The sequence below is a fragment of the Arvicanthis niloticus genome, chromosome 12 (genome assembly GCF_011762505.2).
Source record: "Arvicanthis niloticus isolate mArvNil1 chromosome 12, mArvNil1.pat.X, whole genome shotgun sequence".
NCBI classification, from domain to species: domain Eukaryota; kingdom Metazoa; phylum Chordata; class Mammalia; order Rodentia; family Muridae; genus Arvicanthis; species Arvicanthis niloticus.
The window spans coordinates 24469803-24491403 of NC_047669.1; the positions used below are offsets into that span (position 1 = coordinate 24469803).

The 21601-nt window shown below is 41.8% G+C and overlaps 1 protein-coding gene across 2 annotated transcripts in view; it reads right to left on the minus strand.

The window, feature by feature from the left end:
* LOC117717563 (V-set domain-containing T-cell activation inhibitor 1-like) overlaps nt 1-14435 on the minus strand; it is a 52967-nt gene extending 38532 nt beyond the window's left edge. For both annotated transcript variants that reach the window (XM_034514802.2, XM_076942912.1), the window contains exon 1: nt 14262-14435. The gene's annotated coding sequence lies outside the window, so the exon portion shown is untranslated. The remainder of the gene's footprint in view (nt 1-14261) is intronic.
* Between the last annotated feature and the right edge of the window lie 7166 nt (nt 14436-21601).

The window sequence follows — 21601 nt, forward strand, 5'->3', positions numbered from 1 at the left end:
CACCATTGTGCCACATGTTGTCTGGAAGGTGTGTTTTGTAGCTGGTAAAATTCCCAGTGGGGTAAGACTGTCTCAGTTACTTAAGTTATACATCCCTACTCTTTGAAAGCTACCCATAAGGGAAGAAGTTTCCAGCTTGGTTTGAGTGTGTTTTCTGTCTCCCAACCAAGGTGTGCAATAGCAGTTTGTTTTTGTTTTGAGGTGTGGGATACCTCTGTAGGAATTGCTCAGAAAAGCTCTCAAAACAATACAGAGGTATCCCACACCTGTCACTGGTTCTAGGAGTTGCACTATCAACCCATGCAGGCTATCTCCCTTCAGTTTCTTGTTTAAGTGGATTACCAGATATAAGTATCCATATGGCTTTTTCATGGTCTTATTTTTGTTCAAATTTACCCCCTCCATGTGACTGATCTTAAGCTTTCAGATTCCCAGGTAAACACAGTTCCCACTATAGAGTACTGGTTCATTTTGTATGCTGTGGTAGGAAATTAGCAGTGGAACTGTAATCTAATCGGGCTACTGATACAGAAGTGGTCGGTGGGTACACTATCTCAGAGTAATCATGATTTGAAGTCTGATGGGAGACCTTAGATAAGAGGAAACATCTGGATAACTGCAAAGACATTAAAAGCTCATCTTATTTAATCCTCCTAACACTGAGCTAATACTAGAAACCAGTTAAAAAGTTGACATGTAGTTAAACTAAGGATCCAAACAACAGCTTTGTGAAAAGAGAACTCAGCTGCTTGCATTCTTAAATTGAGTGTAACCTACCAAAAACCCAAGCTTCCCTACGGTGACCTTTGAGCAGACAGCCAACAGATCAAATCCTGAAGCCCCTGAACATTGCCCTGTGAGGAAATCTGAACTGGTAATTTCTAGATTGCCCATCTAAGCAGGTGAGTTTTCCATTTTTTTTCTCAGGGAGGAAAAGGGTTTGCTCTGGTCAGATGTTCTTAGTTTTTTAAACACAAGGCTTAATTTTAGAGGAGATTGTGAAAATAAGAGTATGCAGGACTTCATCCCTAGAACATTTTAATCCTGATCTCCGAATGCACATTCACCTTAAGCAATTTGGTTGCCTAGTAAGGATGACAGATAATGATTTGGTGAAATCCCCTTATGACAGCTTGAGATTGAGGGACTAAGGTGTTTCTTGAGAGGGTAATGAAGTGGTTTGCATACGTTCCACTAGATAGTGACAGAGCTAGCACTAGAATGCATCTATCAAAAAATATTTTAGGAGCTGGAGGGATGGCTCAGCAGTTAATGTTCTCTGCTCTTCTAGAGGATGTGAGTTCAATACCCAGTACCCACACCTCAGGCAGCTCTGGCCTCATCTGCATTCACGTGCAAGTACTCACACACAAGCACATATGCCCGTACATATAATTAAAAATGAGACTGGAGAGATGGCTTAGTGTTTGAAAACACTGGCTGCTCTTACAGAGGAGCCTGATTCGGTTCCCAGTATCCATATTGTGGCTAAAAACCATCTGTAACACCAGTTCCAGGAGACCCTATAACCTCTTTTGGCCTCTGCAGGTACTACATACTGTGGAAAACAATGGCAAGGCCTTACTCTTGGCAAACACTCACCCTTGGCTCTCCTATCTACTGTTCTTTCTGCTTACCTTCCATGATTCACTTGTCAGTTCTCAGAACTTCAAACAAGGCCTCATAGCAACCCACCTTAGTAACCCTTCCTCCTGTTCTCTAGATTTAGACAACATCCTGCTAGATAGATGTTTGTAGAACCCCTGGTAACAGAAAGGCTTTGTAAGAATAACTTAGACCCCACAGCTGTAGCTAGCTTCCTCCACCTGCAAAGCCCTCTTTCCTTTCCTACCCCTCCCCATATCCTGTTTTCAGAGTATATAGCCTGTGTGAACAATAAAATCTTTGCCAGCTTGATCAGACTTCTTGACTTGCTGTGCCTCCTTATTTTCTCGCGCATCTCAGTCCTCTCCACAGGGTCTAAGGGTCCCACTTGATTGTCCAGCTGGCCTGGACAACATACATGCAAATAAAACTCTCATACACTAAAATCTGTTTAAATTTCTTTTAAATCGGATGCTACCTTACCTACTTCTAGCCAGGTTGTTTGTTTGTTTGTTTGTTTGTTTGTTTGTTTCTGAACTGGAAATGTTTTGAGATTGTAAAAAGCCATATTGGAAACATACAACAGACGGCAAACAGATTGACTGATTCAGAAAGGTTTTAGAAACCTGAAATGTTCAGGTTCTAACCACAAGGCAGGTGACCTTTCCTTGTGAGAAAAACCTTGTCAATCATGCACTAGTTACGATGATTGTAGATAAAAATTATGTGCTAATTTGGAGCCATGTAATTTTCCAAGACACAGGAAGTACATCTGCCTAGAGCACATTCTAGTTAACCCATCATGACAGGGCAACAGTAAGAAAAATTCAACCAAAAATGTATGCCTAATTTTTGCCTTCAAATTTTCTTTTAGCTCTGTGAAGCCATATGATTCTTCAACTGTTTAAATCAGAACTGTAACGCTATCTTAAGACTTGTGTAAATAGGGGCTGAAGAGCTGGTTCAGTGGCTAAGATCATTTGCTGCTCTTAGGACCTGGGTTTGGTTCCCAGCATCAATATGGTGGCTCACAACTGTCTGTAATTACACACACACACATATATGGCCCTTTCCCTGGCCCCATGGGCACCCAACTCCCAGTTCACCTGCTCACATTCCTAGTCATCCGCCCCCTGCAGCTAGCTGTCACAAATCCCTGTAACCCAGTAAAATCAAAACTCTAGAGGTTTGTAATTTATCAGTCAGATTTATATCAGTAAATTCTTAACCCACAAAACACTCACACAATGAACTCAGAGCCAATTGATATTGATATAAGCTGCGCACCTAGATTGGACAAATTGTCCTGTATTATTCTATCTCTTCTATGATATTCATAGCTACCTGTGGCTATTTAAAGCCACGTGGATCGGGTTCATCTTCTCCTTCCTCCGTCTTCTCTGTTCTCCTGTCCTCTCTGACTCTATCTGTCCTGTCTCTAAAACTCTCAGCTTGCTTTCTTTTTCCACTGCCCAGTCACAGGTTCTAGCCTTATCTTGTGCCTACCCTCACCTGCATATAGACAGCAATATATATATATATATATATATATATATATATATATATATATATATATATAATTTTTTTTCCAAGACAGGGTTTCTCCATGTAGCCTTGGCTTTCCTGGCACTCAGTAGACCAGGCTGGACTCAAACTCAGAAATCTGTGTAGTAAGGATTTTGGTTTCTTTAAAAATACAAAAAATATTACAGGAATGTGTTTTCATTTTAATCCCAGGTGTGAAATGTGAGGCTGCTTCAAATTGTCCACAGCAGCTGACTAAGATTTGCCTCGTGCTCTAGCAGGAGCGTGATTTTGCTGGCGACAGGGAAATCTGGGGACTCTTCAGAGAGTGTATAAAGCTAGGGCCCCAAGACACAGGGTTGTTGTTGGTATATTGTTGGCTGGCTGCTGTTTGCTAAGCAGTAACGCACAAAGAAGAAACAACAACAACACAGGAAACTAGATATCCTGATCAAACATGCTCCAAGGAACTCAGTGCCCCAATCAGCAGGAAGTACCAGTCAGCCTGAAGTAGTCTATAGATGTTTCCCCTTTCCCCTCTCTCCTTTTCTCCTCTCCTACCTAGCATTAGGGATTGAAAGGGTAGAATAGAGAAGAACTCACCAGGTAGCCAGATCCAGCTACAGATCTGCCTTGCCTCTGCCTCTGAAATGCTGGGACTAAATACATTGTGTCTCTGTGCCCAACTCTGGGCCATATTCTTAATGGTCTTATTTTAAATGGGCTTCTGTAAATATTTTGAAGGTTTAAATGGAAAAGTTGTGCATGATGTCATAGAAAATCTAAAAAAGTTCTTGAAATGTCATTGTTATGTATTTTCCCTTCATATAAAGACTAAATTTAAAATGCTCATGTAGCCAAGGGCCTCACTAGCTAGTCAGCTAGTGAGAATGGTACCCTCATCTGTAATTAAAATTCCGCCCTTTCTGTCACTTCCAAGGAGTTAGCGTAATAGATGGCAGATGGCAGCTAGAGGCTTTGAATCAATCTTTTTTTTTCCATTTCTGCATCGCATAAAAGAAAGGGATGTGGTAGTTGACCAGTGGCTAGGAATAAACCAGATGGTTTCAGGATGCCAGTGGCATAATGATAATATATACTACATACAGTTTTTTATTCTGGTGTGCAGTAGGAATTTCTCTCCAATTCTAAGCAATCACAGAATCAAGGAGTTAGCAGTCAGAGCCTGAGATATTAGCACATCGTGTACGCAATGGACAACCCAGCCATCAGAAAGAAAACCTGTGTTTAAACAACTCAGAGGTTGCTTCTTCAGTGAGTTTCAGGTCTCATGTTTCCTAAGGTTCTTCTGATGGGTGCTAGCCAGGTTAACTATGACAGCAAGATAAATGTGCGAGGGTTTTGTTGCTGTGAAGAGACATCACCAAAGGTGGGAGAGCAAAAGGTTTATTTGGCTTACACTTCCAGATCATAATTCATTACTGGAGAAACTTAGGACAGGAACTCAAGAAGGGCTGGAACCTGGAGGCAGGAGCTGATGCAGGGGGACATAACGGGGTGCTGCTTACTGGCTTGCTCCCCCTGGTTTGCTCAGCCAGCTTTCTTATAGAGTCCAGGACTACCAGCCCAGGGATGGCCCCACCCACAGTGAGCTGGGACCTCCCCCATTGATCGCTAATTAAGAAAAATGTCCTACAGCTGGATCTCACGGAGGCATTTCCTCAACTGAGGCTCCTTTCCCTCTGATGCCTCTAGCTTGTGTCTAGTTGACACAGAACTAGCCAGTACAAAGAGCATACATACTTATACATATACATGTTAACTGACACGGCCAGTAATCATCCAGTGAAACCTCAGCTGAGGGTTTGCCTAGATTAGGTTGATCTATGGTTACATCTATAAGAGATTATACTGTTCATTAATTGATGCAGGAAGACCCAGTCCATCGTGGGTGGCACCATTTCTCAAACTGGTGGTCCCATGCCTGTATAAAAGGCTGCCTGAACATGAGCCAGGGAGTAGGCCAGAAAGTAATGTTTGTCCATGATTTCTATACCCAGCTCCACCTTTGAGTTTCTGCCCAGAATTCCCTCTGTGACAGATTTGACCTGGAAGTATATGTCAAACAAATCCGTTCCCCACTCCCAAGATGCTTTTGGTCAGAATGTTTTATCACAACAGAAAAAAATTGGTACTCCCCCCCATTACTTTCTTCCAATCCACAACTCCTCTGACCACTATGAACTACACACACACAAGGATGCCACTTCCCGCAGTCTCTGCCTTGCATCTGTACAACACCTGCTGAGGAAAAAATGAACAGCACCCAAGCTCTCTTCACAGAAGCCATAGGTCCGGCTGCAACCACTGCATGTCGGCTGTGACTGGGAAGAAGCACTCTTTATTATGAAGCTTTCAGCCCTGCACTAAAAAAAAAAAAAATCAGACTAATGTATGTAGAGGGGTTGGCATCCAGGAGGAAAAGGGGCCAACTAGTTTCCAACCCCTATTGGTAAACTGTTCTCATGACTGAATCTATATGCATTTGAATTATAAGCTAATCACAAAGAAAAGATTCTTTTACTCATTATTTAGTATCCTTGGGAACTCTTGGGTCAGATCATCTCTTCAGATACTATTTACAAAACAATTGGGCTAAATCAGTACATTTAGATAAGCTCAAACTCTTATGCAAGTGTGTATATATGTATGTATGTGTTAACACATGCATGCACACACACACACAAAGAGAAAGAGAGAGAGTTCCTATGCAAATACATACATATGCACACAAAGATGGAAGCTTAGTGTGGGGAGCCAACAGAAAACAGCTACCATCCTTGCAGCCATCTTGAGCCATATACCCTGACAAGAGACTTGATTACAATAGCCTACAACAGCTGAGCACACTCTGATAACATCTTGTTTTAGATACCCAGGATTTTCCCTTGGGTGTGTGAGACTTAAAGGTGTGTGACTTGAGGGCATGATTTAAGGTGTGATTTAGAGATAAGACCTAAGGGTGTGACTTAAGGGTATGACTTAGAGATGTGGCTTAGAAGTGAGACATATAAAAGGCTAGAGGCAGACAGGAGAAATTATTAGGTATTAGGTACTTGGCACTTGGAGGAAGAACTTGGAAGTAGTAGTAGGCACTTGAGACTCAAGACAGGCAGCTATTATTAGACACTTGAGACTTGGAAGGGAACAGAGAATTAGACATTAGACACTTGTACTTGGATGAGACTTGAGACTAGAACTTGGAACTGGAAACTTGGAACTTGGAGGAACTAGGGACTAGGAACTAGGGACTAGGAACTCAAGACTTGGGATTTGGACTAGGAAGAGACTGAAGAATAAACAAGATTGAATCACACTCTGTCTGGTCTCTATTCCTCAAGTCTGTCCTCACTCTCTCTCTTGCTGAACCCCGACCCGCTGACAGGAGCAGCTTGGGGCAGTGCAGGCTCTAACAATTTAGCCCCCAAGGCTTTTGGCAGTACGGGTTCCAACACCGACAGAGCAGTCCGCAACATTTTGGTCCCCAAGCCTGGGGCAGTGCAGTTCTCAACATTTTTGGCGCCCAACGTGGGGCAGCTGGGGCCGCAACAGCTTAGTAACTGAACACAGAAAGCAGAATGCATGTTCTGCTTTCACTCGATAACGGGCCTCAGAGAGGGTAAATGGCAGCATGGAGACCCTGTTGTGACCACTATGTTAAAAGATGGCTTTTTTATTTTATCCCTTGAGAAAGACAGGTATGAAGTCATCCTGGAATAAAGTCCGAGTGGCTGATTGTAGAGAGAATATCTTGTATATTTTATGAATAGATACATCACCTGCCAATTAAAAAAAAACAACCTATGGCCTATGGGAAAGGGTAAAATAGAAGGGGGGACATCTGGTAGGCAAAAAGAATTCTGGGATTGTGCAAAGCGAGGGAGGAGTCACTGGGGAAGATATGAGAAGGACAGATATGTGGTACCTAAGTAGAGGTAACCAGCCATGTGGCAGAATGTAGATTAGTATAAATGGGTTATTTTTACATTATTAGCTAGTCAGGGAACTAGCCTAGCTATATGGCCTAGGTATTTGTAAATATATTTTGTGTCTGAGTTGTTATTCCAGAAGCTTGAGGCTGGGAGGAAAACAGCTCATTTCAGTTGATCTGACATAAAACCAACAGATTCAGAAATACAGGCCCATTTGTGAACATCCCCATAAAACTGTTAGAAAGATGAAGGGATGTCAGAGGGGACAGTAATTTAAGCAATCTATTGATACTCAGAAGCAATTGTCAGAAGAGCACATCACAGAAGGTTTTTTGGCATGCTATCTTGCCTTCTCTTTGTTTTCTTTCATTGTCTTCCTATTCTTCTCTCCCTCTCCATTATGATAATAGTGTATACATCACCCTACTAGATGTGAAGGAAATTAAGTGTGTTAATTTCCAAGGGCTTAGCGGTCATCAATAGCTAGAATCCTAACAAAATGTCAACTTAAGAACAGTCTCCTTGCTGGGCAGTGGTGGTGCACGCCTTTAATCCCAGCACTTGGGAGGCAGAGGCAGGCAGATTTCTGAGTTCAAGGCCAGCCTGGTCTACAGAGTGAGTTCCAGGACAGCCAGGGCTACACAGAGAAACCCTGTCTTGGAAAAACAAACAAACAAACAAACAAACAAAGAAACCAGTCTCCTTTCCAACTAGGGATGACCGTCTTCAGTCAGTGGACGCTCGGCCTTTGAATGCATGAATGAAAATGATGCAGGTTCTGCAGGAGTCTCAGAATAGAGAAAACATGTCAGAATGCCCATGCCCCACCACTGGAACTCATCTGAGTAAGAGCAAACTACTAAATACAAGGAAAAGCTGGATCCCAAGATCTTGTGACTCCTAAGGATAAAGTTGATTTCAATCTCCACAGGATTATGTGACTTTTCTGGATCCCAAAGTGGCAAGAAGGATTAAATGGTGCAAGGTACAGTGTTCACAGCTTGCCTTTCACAGGAAGCTTGGACAAAGGAAAGCACATCCCTTTGTAACTATGTAACTTGGAACAGACACTTCACAAAAGCCCCAACCCCCAGACTGCATTGAGCCCACAAAGGAAATAACATTGTATCTAAAGAGACAAGGAGGCCAGGCTTGCCTGTAACCCAGGGCTTAGATTGCAGAAGTTGGAGGATTCCAAGTGTAAGAGCCTGGACTATATAATATGACTGTCTCAAAAACCAAAGCAGGCTACCAAACAGATGACTCAAAGGGTAAAGGCACTTGCTACAAACCTCAAAGACCTCGGTTTAATACTGGAAACCCAAAGGCAGAAGGAGAGAACCAACTTCCACAACTGCACGTACACACACAAACACACACACAAACACTAAGCAATATAGAAGTGGTTCTTTTTAAGTCAGAGAAGATTTTTAACAGCTAATTTTATACCTAAATGAAAGGAGGGAATAGTCACAACTGAGGTCCATATATTAATGGGCTAAAAGATTGAGTGGAAAATATTCCAAAGTACAGAGCAAAGATTAAGGCAAGAAACTGGAGTGAAATCTAAGAGGTTTAGCAGACTGTGTTGCGGGATCTGCATTGGCAAAAGGCTCAGACAAAGGAAAGGAAACAAATTTGCAATGGGGAAAAGTTCTTGGATGAAGAAATCCCAGACACTGTGCTGAATGGGTTCATTCAGGAAAATCCATTCCAGACTGTGAACGCACAAGCTAGCAAGTTCCTGATAAGATTTGAAACTCTGTGTGGGTGGAATGAGGAGCTACAAGCAAGTACACAAAGGAATTGGAGTCCAGGGACTGGAACGATGTCTCAGCAATTAAAGTGCACCGGCTATTCTTGCAGAGAACAAGGATTAGGTTCCTACCCTGTCAGTAGCAACTAATAACCATCCCCCAGTTCTGGGAAATAAGACACCTCCTTCTGGCCTCCTCAGGTACTGCATGCATGTGGTATATGTACATGCATGCAGACAAGATAAGACAAGACACACACATAAATAAATAAATCTTATTTAAAAACAAATAGAGCCGGGCAATGGTGGCACACGCCTTTAATCCCAGCACTTGGGAGGCAGAAGCAGGTGGATTTCTGAGTTCGAGGCCAGCCTGGTCTACAGAGTGAGTTCCAGGACAGCCAGAGCTACACAGAGAAACCCTGTCTCGAAAAACAAACAAACAAACACAAAAACAAAGAGTACCAAATTAAAAAAATAAAAATAAAAAAATAAAGACAAATAGAGTCTGTTTTCTGGAAGCTCACAGACTTCTGAGAGAAACAGACTCCAGCTCATGAAATCCATGGCCAACTGAAACACCATTCAGTTATCAGGGAGAAAGAAATCTATTTGCAGATATGTCAGAAGTGAGAGACAAATGCCTATGTTTTACACCTGAAGAAAATGTGTAAGAGGGGACTTAACCAACAAACAGAAAAACCATTGCAGACCTAGGAAGACGATAAAGATGGGAGGACATGGTGTGGAGCAAAGAAACTTGAGATAGAAGTACACGGGTAAAGATGCAAATCGTGACTACATACACACAGGTAATAAACAGAATGGCTAACTCTATGAGGCTCAAACTGTAAGAAACACAAGAAGAATTAGCTAATTATACTGAAGACTCCAATATGCCAATTTCAGAACTGGGGAAATCTCGAGTACATATTATGTACAGCATGGCATGATAAAATAATTGAATAACATGATATAATAGGTACCTATATAGAAACATAGCACCTCTTCAACAAAAACAAGATTTTTTGGTATCCATGGAATACTTACAAAAGTGAGATCTATTTCATAATGAATAAATCCTTGAAGTGAGCAGGCTATAACCAGCACTCCAATGTCAGAGGCAGAAGGATCATGAGTTTAAGGATACATGGTGATAACCTGACTAAAAAAAAAAAAAAAAAAAAAAAAAACCTCCTTAAATTTTCACAACTACATTCTCTGGTCTTGTTGCTTTATGATGCTGGGACTCACCTGAGCCCCTTGCTTTTCTCTGCACTGCTGGAATATGTCCTTAGACATATTTTCTGATCTCAGCCAAAATATAGTTAAAATTAGATAATAAAAAGTTATCAAAATTGGGGCTAGGGCAATGGCTCAGTCATTCAGAACTCATATGGTGTTGCTCTCACAGGGGACCGGAATTTTGATTCCCAGCAGCTTGGACAGCTCACAGCTCCAACTCCAGAAGACCTGGTACCCTGACATGCACCTGCCCACACGCACAAACACACACATACACAAAGTTACAATTTTTAAATAATCAAATTCATGTGAAGAGGAAAAGAATTCAAAGTATAAATTATTTAAAGATGAACCAGAAAAAGAGCACTTTTTAACCATTATCCAAATGTCACAGTAAAAACCGCACTCAGAAAATAAAAATGTGTGCCTTATGTGTTTTGAATGTTAAATGAGAGAAAACAAAAACTTACTTTATTTTTCAAAAATAGATTAAAAAAAAAAAAAAAAACAGCAAAGGAGGGAAGACAAGGCAAGTGGTTGTAGCAGAAAAGAAACTCTAAGTGAACACTGGCAGGTCTGAGTGAACATTCTCATTTACAAAGGGGTGTGATGGACCGGTCAGAAAGAGCCTGGGTGAAATCGATTCGTCAGCCACAGAGAGACAGACGTGATTAAAACGTAAGGATTCTATGTCAACAAGTGAATTTTGAAGACAGTGGGTAATTTCCTAGAGGAAACACAAATTATCTAAATGAAAACTGAAAAACAAAGATGGATCTTTCAACCCTAGAAAAGCTCGGAATGGCACTTTTAAACCCTACGTTCTGTGCTGAAGACACTCCCGGGGATCCACACAGCTGAGCATCTAAGGCGTCTTACTAATTCTGATGTTGTTGCAAATAGTTCAAGTCTAGAAGAAAAACGAGAACAGGATTCTTTTTTGTCTCTCTTGTGGTTTAATGTCAACACTGTGTAGTTTTATTTCATCTAACGGAAGCTGCCAAGGGCTGTAAAACTCACTTCATTTAATGTTCCATTGCAAATGCACTTAGGATTTTGTTTTAAATTTAATAAAAAGCAATGCTTCGGGTCTATTTTTAAAGTTCCAAAGACTAACAAGAGAGACAGAGTCAGAGAGACACAGGGAGACAGAGATAGACACACACGTGCACATGCACATGTGAGGGCACACAGAGTTGTCTTGGTCCTCAATGCCATTCCATTCTGATGGCTTCTCATGCTTCAGCTTCTGTCAATGGCTCTGCAGTGTCGTCCCCTATACTACCAAAATCCAGGTAATGTAACCTTTTCCAAAAGAAAGGTCTGTTGTTTCTGGTTGTTTCCCAAAGGCTGTCATGCCCTTGGCAAGTTTTGATTTATAGTGGCTTTCTTGTTCTTGCTAGCAGTTTGTCATTGGGATGTTTCAGACATGTCCATAAAGGCACAGAGGCCATGAGAGTCAGATTAAGGCCCCAGCCAGGCCAATGGCAGCTTTCCTCCTGCATTCTGATTTCAGAGATATTAAAGCATAAAACCGTACGGGTCACAGAATCAGGGAATATGATAGTATGCAAAGGGAACACCCTGGGCTAATTTCACTAGTAGAATGCAGGCAAGAATATGCTAGAAATGGATTAGTTATTAGGATCATATAATATCAAAAGAATAATTACAAAACATCCTCCCCCAAAATTACCAGCACTATTTGAGCATTTAACAAAGAGAGAAATAGAAGGAAGATGTTTGAGCTGTGAGTACTGATATCATTTTAAAATCTATCATTGGGCTGGAGAGATGGCTCAGTGGTTAAGAGCACTGGCTGCTCTTCCAGAGGTCCTGAGTTCAATTCCCAGCAACTACATGGTGGTTCAACAACCATCTGTAACGAGATCCAATGCCTTCTTCTGGTGTGTCATATACATAAAATGAATATAATAATTCTTTTAAAAACATCTATCATCATCCAAAAAACAGTGCTGAGGACCTAAGTTACAGTCTCGGTTCAAGTCACCTACCATCCACGCACCCCGAGCATGTAATCCCTTCCCCAGTTCTCATTGTCTTCATGTGAAAGTAGGGCATGTGTGGATTACTCTGTTGACTATTCTAGGAGCCTGTGAGTCTAGGACAAATTCTGAGCTGCAGGAATCCAGCCCAGGTTTTATCTGGATTCTGTACAAGTCAAACCCTTGGTTACTCGGGAAGAAAACTGGTCACACTGCCCAATAAATTCTCCTGCTCTTTAATTTCACACAACAGTGCAGAGCCTAATTCCAACTCAAATGGGAATTTAAAGTGACTAAGTTCTCCGTCTCACCCTACTCCAGACAAATATGCATGTCCTGGCTCCTTTCTGAGCACCCCATAAAAGCCAAGGTTAACAACCTCAACTGCCTTGTGTGAGAGGCACAGGCACAGGCATTAAGCTGGTTTTGAATGTCACCTTGGGGCTGCTCCCACACCCAGCCAGTCTCTCTTCCTGCAAATATTTTTTTATTAAAGTGGGTTTGCATATGCTTATTTATAGTTACAGAAAATAGACATAACAGAAATGTCGCATCTAAACATTTTTATAATCACATAGTTCAGCAGCATCAAATACACCCACATTACGTTGCTGTGCAACCTCCTTATCTGCATTATTAAAAAATAAGCCGGGCGGGGGTGGCACACGGCTTTAATACCAGCACTTGGGAGGCAGAGGCAGACAGATTTCTGAGTTTGAGGCCAGCCTGGTCTACAGAGTGAGTTCCAGGACAGCCAGGGCTACACAGAGAAACCCTGTCTCAAAAAAAAAAAAAAAAAAAAAAAAAAAAAAAAAAAGAAGATGTCAGTGAGCTGGAGGTTCAGAAGATGGCTCTCAGGAGTTAAGAATGCTTGCTCTTTCAGACAACCTGGGTTTGGTTCCTAATACCCATATGGTGGCCTGCAACTGCTTCTAATTCCAATCTCAAGGGATTCCAACATGCTCTTCTGTGCTCTGCAGGCTCATGGGGTAAGCATAAATTTACCACAGGCTCACACACACACAGGTAAATAAATAAATCTTTAAAATTAACATAGGACCAAAAGGTGTAACTCAGCAGAGGCTTGCGTGGAGCCCCAGATTTGATCCCCGGTATTAAGTGCTCCATGTGTATAATCCCAGCCCTGGGAAGGTTGAGGACAATCTGACACACATGAGAAAGGACAAAGGGGCTTGACAGGAAGTCAGAGGATTATGGGTAGGCAGGGATGACTCCATTCTAAAGATCTGGCCTAAAGAACTCTCTCTATAACCTAAGAAGAAATGAAATCTGTAAGGGACAGAATTTACTGAAGCCTGTGTCACTCCCCAAGAGCACTAAACAGTGCTTGCCTGTAATTGATAGTAAAACAGTAATGGTCATAGGTGAACTAACATTTCAGTCAAACTCAGTGATGTGTGCATATGTTGGCTGTAGGCCTTGAGAATCATTCATTCTGTGGTTGTAAAGAACAAGAAAAAAATCAAATCTAAGCCAGCATGAGAACTTTAATGCAAGTCATATATATATATATATATATATATATATATATATATATAACATATATGTATAATATATATGTATATATGTATATGTATTGTGTATATATATATATATATATATATATATATTAAATAATTGACTAAGGACCTGTTAGTTAATGAGACAGAGCAAGCTGCAAATATCAAAAGATTTAAAGGAAACTCAAAGAGACCAAAATAGATGATTTTTTTGAAAGGAAAAATGGAAACGTGAGGAATTTCTCATGACTATCTTAAGTTGTGCAACAGGGCCATCATTCACACGACACATGTTAAAAGTTCCGTACAGAAGATCCTCAGCAGAGATGAATGGAGTTAGCTCAGTCACACTTTAAAAGACCCTTGGGCCGAGTAGTTAAGAGCACTGACTGCTCTCCCAGAGGTCCTGAGTTCAAGTCTCAGCAACCACATGGTGGCTCACAGCCATCTGTAATGAGATATAATACCCTCTTCTGGTGTGTCTAAGGATGGCGGCAGTGTACTCATATATATAAAACAAATAAACAAGTCTTTAAAAGACGGGGTGGGAACCCCCTCATGCGAGGCTTGGCCCAACCTACATAGGGTCCCGATAGACTCAGTTGCTCAATTATGCCAGAATTCATCTCCCCCTTGGATGTCAGAGACATACCTCAAAGGAAATCATTTTGTTTCTTGTTCCAATCCTTCCACTTATACCACGGGCACCTTCGCATACTCAAGTAGAAAAGAACACCAGACAAGTCTTGGCAATTGTTTTTGTTGTGGAGTCTGGCTCCAGGCCAAACTCCTGAACGTGACCTTTGAAAGCTGACTGTGGGCTTTACTTGGCGGGCCTTCCAGAGAAGCTGCAATCACACACCACACTTGAGGCGCTGACAGTTAATTGCAACTTGAGCTGAAGTGAAGGATTTGACTCCCTCTGCCCTCACCAGCTAGCCACGCCGACATATGTATTCATCTTCAAAGCTCAGGGGCCTCTCTTCAGGGGCCTGACCAAGCAGTCGGCCGACACTTCCTCTTTAACGAAAGCCTTGCTGGAGCACGTTTTTTGTACTTCGACCCACTCCCTTTCCACTGCTAGCATTTCTGCCTTCTTTGTCCCTGGTGGAATACCCAGGGGATTTTCTTGAAGGCTCCTCAGCAGTGAGAGGGTCGCTTCCACTCAGCTGATCTAAATGCCCAGCAATGAGGCTTAAAGAAGTAAGATCTGTGTACCCAAAACAAAGCTATGCAGAATTTTAAATGACAGGTATAAATGAAAGGTTGTTAGTCTTAGTGGCTCTGAGTAGCACGCACTCCATTTATGTATACTCAAAAAGTACGTAAGCAGAACAGAGAGTGGAAGTTACCTCTGGGGGCTAGGGTGGTGCGGCTGTGATAATTGTGTCTGAGTTTCTTGGTCAAGGATAAGAGTGTGTTATTTCTATAATAAAGAGAAACAATGGAAGCTATCATTTTTAATATTCATAGTCCTTGAATAAGCTCTCATGTTTCTGGGGGTTTGTCTCTGAGTTTAAGCATGCATAATAAAGTCTAAGCTACAATATTACAAAACGGTTGGTAACAGTGAACATTCCAAAGCAGCTCAGTTTCTAGTACTTAAGGAAATTGAGGAAATAAATGTTAACATATGCATAGATTATCATATTAGGTGGCTAAAGTGAGTATTTAGTGATCTGGAAACACTTTCATAATATATTAAGTAATAGGTTAAAAGTGTCAGGTTACATAACAGTGTATTTTCATACCCTTTGACCCAGCCATTCCAGTTCTAAGAAATACTTGCACAAAAAAGAAACAAGTATAAATATTGTGTCATGTCAGTAAAATATTAGAAGCTGCCCAAATTTTATCAATGGAGAATGCTCAATCAAATAATGACATATTCACATAATGGAATGCCAACAACCATTAAAAATAGTTAAGTCTTTTTAGATAAACCTTGAAAGTGTGACTTAAGTATGTAGAAAATGTCATACATAGAAATGTAATTATACATATTTCTATGTATGTCATACATAAAAATGTAATTTTATATATGATGTATAGATATATGCATGCATATAGAATACACACAGGTCTGTATGGTGTATAGTGTGTGTATTGTGTATATATGTGTGTGTGGCATGTGTGTTTGTGTGTCTGTGTACATATCTGTGTATATGTGTGTGTGTTATGTGTGTTTGTGTGTCTGTGTGTTTGTGTATGTGTGGTATGTGTCTGTGTGTGTGTGAGAGAGAAAGAGAGAGAGAGAGAGAGAGAGAGAGAGAGAGAGAGAGAGAGACCTGGATTCCCAGCCTCACTCATGAAAGGTAAGTGCTCTACTACAGAGCTACTTCTCCAGACTCCACTGCAATTCTTAAGTCTTATCAACTGCACTCTAACTCTTTTGTGCCACTTCAAGCTTTACCTCAAGCATCCACAACTTTCATTATCAGGAAAAAGGTTGTAGGTTGTACATGAGATGGCATTTGTACAGTCTGTGTAGCAAGCGCTTTGAGAGAATATTTAGCAAAGTGCTAGCACTCTTCCTGAGACATTAGCGGCCATTTTTATTTTATTCCTTTCATTGCTCTACATTCTTTGAGGTTTTGATAACAAACGTATCAATGTGAGAAAAAGTCTAACTTCTTTACATTTAAAATGTCCATTTGCTTCTCATATCTAAGGAGCTGAAGCGCCTGGGTTTCCACCATAAAAATGGAACTTCTCAAAGGCAAAACCAGGTTAGATAAATATGATGTACGATATGCTATATAATATGTCATATACAATATATAGTGTGTAGTATGTAATATAGTATGTAGTATATCATATATGGTATAAATCATATAATATGCATATGTAACATATATGTTACATATGTAACATATAGAAAACTGAGGCCACAAAACTTCAGACTGGGGAAGCTCTGAGGACAAGAGTAGAACAGGGAGATCTTCCCCTTGGAGCCACTTTAGGGAGCTTGGGTGGGCTTTGATGGTACAACTGTCTTTTGAGAATCATTTCAGATCCTTTAAGAACGCCTCGTTCATATTACTGTAAGGAACCCCAACAAAACTCATAGTTCAGCAAATTGGACTTTGGTGGTATCTGTACTTTGTCGTGGGCTCCCTATCTGGCCTGAGTACGTGTGTGTGTGTGTGTGTGTGTGTGTGTGTGTGTGTGTGTGTGTGTGTGTTTGGATGAGAAAACAAGTGTGCTCAGACAGAAAGTGTGCTCAATTGCTTGTAAGTGGGGGCGGAAGCCTGCCTTCCTCTGTGGTCCACGCCAGTTCTGCACTGCTTCTGGGCCCCTTGTCACCATGCCGCAGACTAGCTATTGTTGCCTAGGCTGGTCTTCAGCTCATGGATTTAGATGATCTTCCCAGATCAGCCTCCCAAGTACAAGGACTACACGTGCTTGCCACTGTGGCCAGCCCTTTGAACCATTCTGAAGTGCAGTTGTGTGGTGTCAAGTGCACTCACATTAATGTTCAAACCGCCACTACTCTCCATTCCCAGCACTCTCTTCTCCTGCCTCCAATGAAGTCTTGCATCTTTTAATCCCCCATTAGTACATTCCTCTCCCACAACCTGTGACAGGCGATTTCCTCATCTGTCTCTATGATTTTGACTATTCTAGGTATACCATGTAAGTGAGATTATACAGTGTTTACCCTTCAGGAACTAGCGTATTTCACTTAGAACCGTGTCTTCAAAGCTCATACATGTTGCAGCTTGTGTCAGAATCATTTTTGAAGGCTGGATCATATCCCATGGCAGATTCAAATCATAATGTATTTATCCAGAAATACATTACTACTCACTTACATTGGTTACAAATCTTAGCTCTTGTGAATAATGTTCTTTACTCTCCAGCTGTCAGTTCTTTTGATTATATTTTTGTCTTAGTTAGGGTTTTACTGCTGTGAGCAGACACCATGACCAATGTAACTCTTACAAGGGACAATATGTAATTGGGACAGGCTTACAGGTTCAGAGGTTCAGTCCATTATCATCAAGGCAGGCTCATGGCAGTATCTAAACAGGCATGGTGCAGGAGGAGTTGAGAGTTCTACATCTTTCTTCATCTGAAGGCTGCTAGCATACTTACTGCCAGGCAGCTAGGATGAGGGTCTTAAAGCCCACACTCACAGACACACCTAGTCTAACAAGGCCACACCTGCTTCAACAGTACCACTCTCTGGGCAGAGCCTATACAAACCATCTCAACATCCAAGACAGAACTGATGAATCATATGGCAATATGACAACTCTATGTTTTTGTTTGTTTCTTTGGGGACTCACTATACTGTTGTGTTTACGTGTTTGTTTGGGGAATCACCACACTGTGCCATTTTACATCCCCATGAACTAGCATTAAATTGTCCTAAAATAGACTATAGTTACAATTGCATATGAGTTCATGAACCATACGACAATTGCATAGCCACGAACACACTGAGTACTTACTTGCCTTGCAAACTTTAAATATGTAAGTTGTATGTGAATGAATGGATGGATGGATGGATGGATGAATGGATGGATGGATGGATGGATGGATGAATGAAGCTGTTTCTTTAAAACGTGGGGGGGGGGCGGCTGCATTTTCTTTAAAAATGCTAATTCCTTCTCAATTTCCATTCTAAAAAGAGCTAAGACACTGCTGGACAATGGTGGTGCATGCCTTTAATCCCAGCACTTGGGAGGCAGAGACAGGCAGATTTTGAGTTCGAGGCCAGCCTGGACTACAGAGTGAGTTCCAGGACAGACAGGCTTACACAGAGAAACCCTGTCTCGAAAAACAAAACAAAACAAACAGACAGATAAACAAAAAAAAAAGAGCTAAGACAATGGACACCCCAGGCTCAGAGAGCTGACTGGGTCTGGACTGTGGCTATCTGGCTTTCAAGAGTGTGAGGGTCCTGTTTAAACTCTCCCTATGTATTATGAGAGGAGAGAAAGAAATTTAAGGGAGGTAGGAAACAGAAAATAACAGGATCCATGTACTAGGAAAGAAGAATTGAGGACTAACTGGAGCTAGAACAGGAACCAGCTGACGAGGAGAGGGGACTGCAGTGAGGGAAGGAAGGGATGAGAACAAGACACAACGTGTCTTTGTGTAAAGATGCTGTGGTCAAACCCATTACTTTGTATACTGATCTAAGGGGCTAGAGAGATGGTTCAGTGGTTAAAAGCATGCACTACCCTTGGAGAAAATCCAAGTTTGGTTCCCAGAAACCGTGTCAGGTGACTCCCAATTGTAGCTGTAAATTGTTAATCTGCTCTGGACTCCCTGCTGGTGATCGCATTTCTTGTCACCTGCCAGAGTTCTCTAGATCCTCGAATGAAAAGACACACACGCGCAACCTTTATATTTCATAAGCCTTAAGTTGCTCAATGGCTGGGCACTGCCAAACCTCCCAGCGGCTGGCACACACTCCTTTCCTAAGTTAACACTTTCTAAATCTATATTTGATCTATGTTGCCCTGCTTCCTTCTGGACAGCCTTCCCATGGGGCTGCTTTCCCCCTGCACCTACATTTCAGCTGTCTCATCCTCCCCGTTCCTTCACAGCGTGATCAGCCCTACACCCCTCTCATGGCGAAATCCCTTCTTCTTCCCCTTCTTCCAGTCCTGGCTCTGTCTCCCTGTCCAGCCATTGGCTGTTGGCAACTTTATTTTCCAATCAGAGCCAACTGGGGGCAAGCTTCCTTTAGCCTACATGTGGGACACTGCAAACAAGATTTTGAGTAAAACAGTAGCATAAGAACACAAGCAGATACACCCAACCACCAGTTCCAGGGGATCCAATGCCTCTGGCCTCCACGTTCACCTGTGATAACACACACACACACTATCCTTAGGCATCGGGAAAATTCAAAACAACTCAGAGATTCCATCTTACACTCATCAGAATGGCTAAGATCAAAAACTCAAGTGATAGCACATGCTGTCGAGGATGCGGAGCAAGGGGAACACTCCTCCATTGCTGGTGGGAGTGCAAACTTGTACAACCATTGAAAATCAATCTGGCAGTTTCTCAGAAAACTAGAAATAGTTCTACCTCAAGACCCAGCTATATCACTCCTAGGCACATGCCCAAAGGACATCCATCCTACAACTATGTCCATAGCAGCTTTATTTATAATAGCTAGAAACTAGAAACAACCTAGATGCCCCTCAATAGGAGAATGGATACAGAAAATGCAGTACATTTACACATTGGAGTACTATTGACAAGGACATCATGAAACTTGCAGGCAAATGGACACAACTAGAAGATAGCATCCTGAGTGAGGTAACCCAGACACAGAAAGACGTGCATGCTATGTGCTCACTGATATGTGGATGCTAGCCATAAAATACAGGATAACTATGCTACAATCCACAGACCCAAAGAAACTAACTAACAAGGAGGGCCCAAGGGAGGATGTGTGAATCTCATTCAGAAGGGGAAACAAAATAAACAAAAAAGAAAGAAGAAACAAAGCAGTGTGCCGCCGTGCATAAAGTGCTCACAAAAGCAGAATGGAGACAGTGTTAGTTAGCTTTTTGTCAACTTGACAACTTTTGACACAAACCTAGATATATCCAGGGAGAAAGAATCTCAGTCCAGAAATTGCATCCACCAGACTGGCCTGTAGCCAAGTCTGTGTGAGATTTTTTTAAATTCTTTTATTTATTTTATGTGGATAGATGTTTTGTGTGAATATCTGTCTGTACCACATACATACCTGGTCCACAGAGGCAAGAGTTGGGCAGTGGCTCCTCTGGAACTTGAATTACAAATAGTTGAGAGCTATTATGAAGGTGCTGGAAATCTAACCCACGCCACCTGCAAAAGCAGCCAGTACTCCTAAGCGCTGAGCCATCTTCTCCAGACTCATATTTTCTTGATCAGTGATTAATGTTGGAAGGCCCAGATCACTGTGCAGTGCTATCCCTGGGCAGGTCTGTGGGCTTGGATTTTTTTAAACCTATTTTATTTAGGGTTCTCAAACACTTTAACCTTCCTTCTAATTCACAGACCAGAGGTAGGGAGGAAAGGTTAATGGAAAAGGTCGTTGTGGACCTATTTAGATGTAGTTCCTGGGGCAATTCTACTCTTCATTGTCTGGATACCAGCAGCCTAGTTCAATAGCAAACACCAAATACGAATCAGTAGCAGTGGTACAATCTAGCAGAAATAGCAAGGCTCAACCAAATAGTGAAAGTCAGTAGAAGCAGTTAGAATCAGCCAGAATACTAGGAGAAGTATTGGTGCATTTCTCTCTACAAAATATAGACCAGCAAAGACCAGCAAAGGGTTGCGGCCTAGCAATGCAAGAGCATCCTCTCACTGCTTGTGGGGTTCCATTTATGTTCTTTCTAAATATCATGTGCCCCATCAAGTTTCTGTTTCTAGCAAAACATCGCATGCCCTCTCACAAGACAGGGTCCAGAAAAACATCACGTGACACAACTGAGTTGTTAAAGGAAACAGAAATTTGCACTTCATAGGTGGTCCTGGGTTATATAAGAAAGCGAGCCATAGAGAGCAAGCCAATAAGCAGTGTTGTTTCATGGCCTCTGCTTCAGTTCCCGTCTTCATGTTCCAGCCATGGGTTCCTCCTCTGGCTTCCCCTTTTGAAGGACTATAAGATAAAAAGTAATATAAACCGTTCCCTCCTCACATTGCTTTTGGTCATGGTGTTTTATCATGGCACTGGAAACCTAACTGAGGAGCCGGAGAGATGGCCCAGCAATTAAGCGTACTGGTGCTCTTGCAAAGGAACCAAGTTTGTTTCCCAGCACCCACTTGGTGGCTCACAACGACCTGTAATCCCAGTCCGAGGGAATCCAACACTCTCTTCTGGCCTCCCTGGGGCACTGCATACACCGAGTATGCAAACATCCATGCAGGCAAAGCATCCATTGACATAAAATAAAAATAGGTAAATCTTTTGTTTGTTTTTCAAGACAAGATCTTTCTACATAGTTTGACTATCCTGGAACTCACCATGTA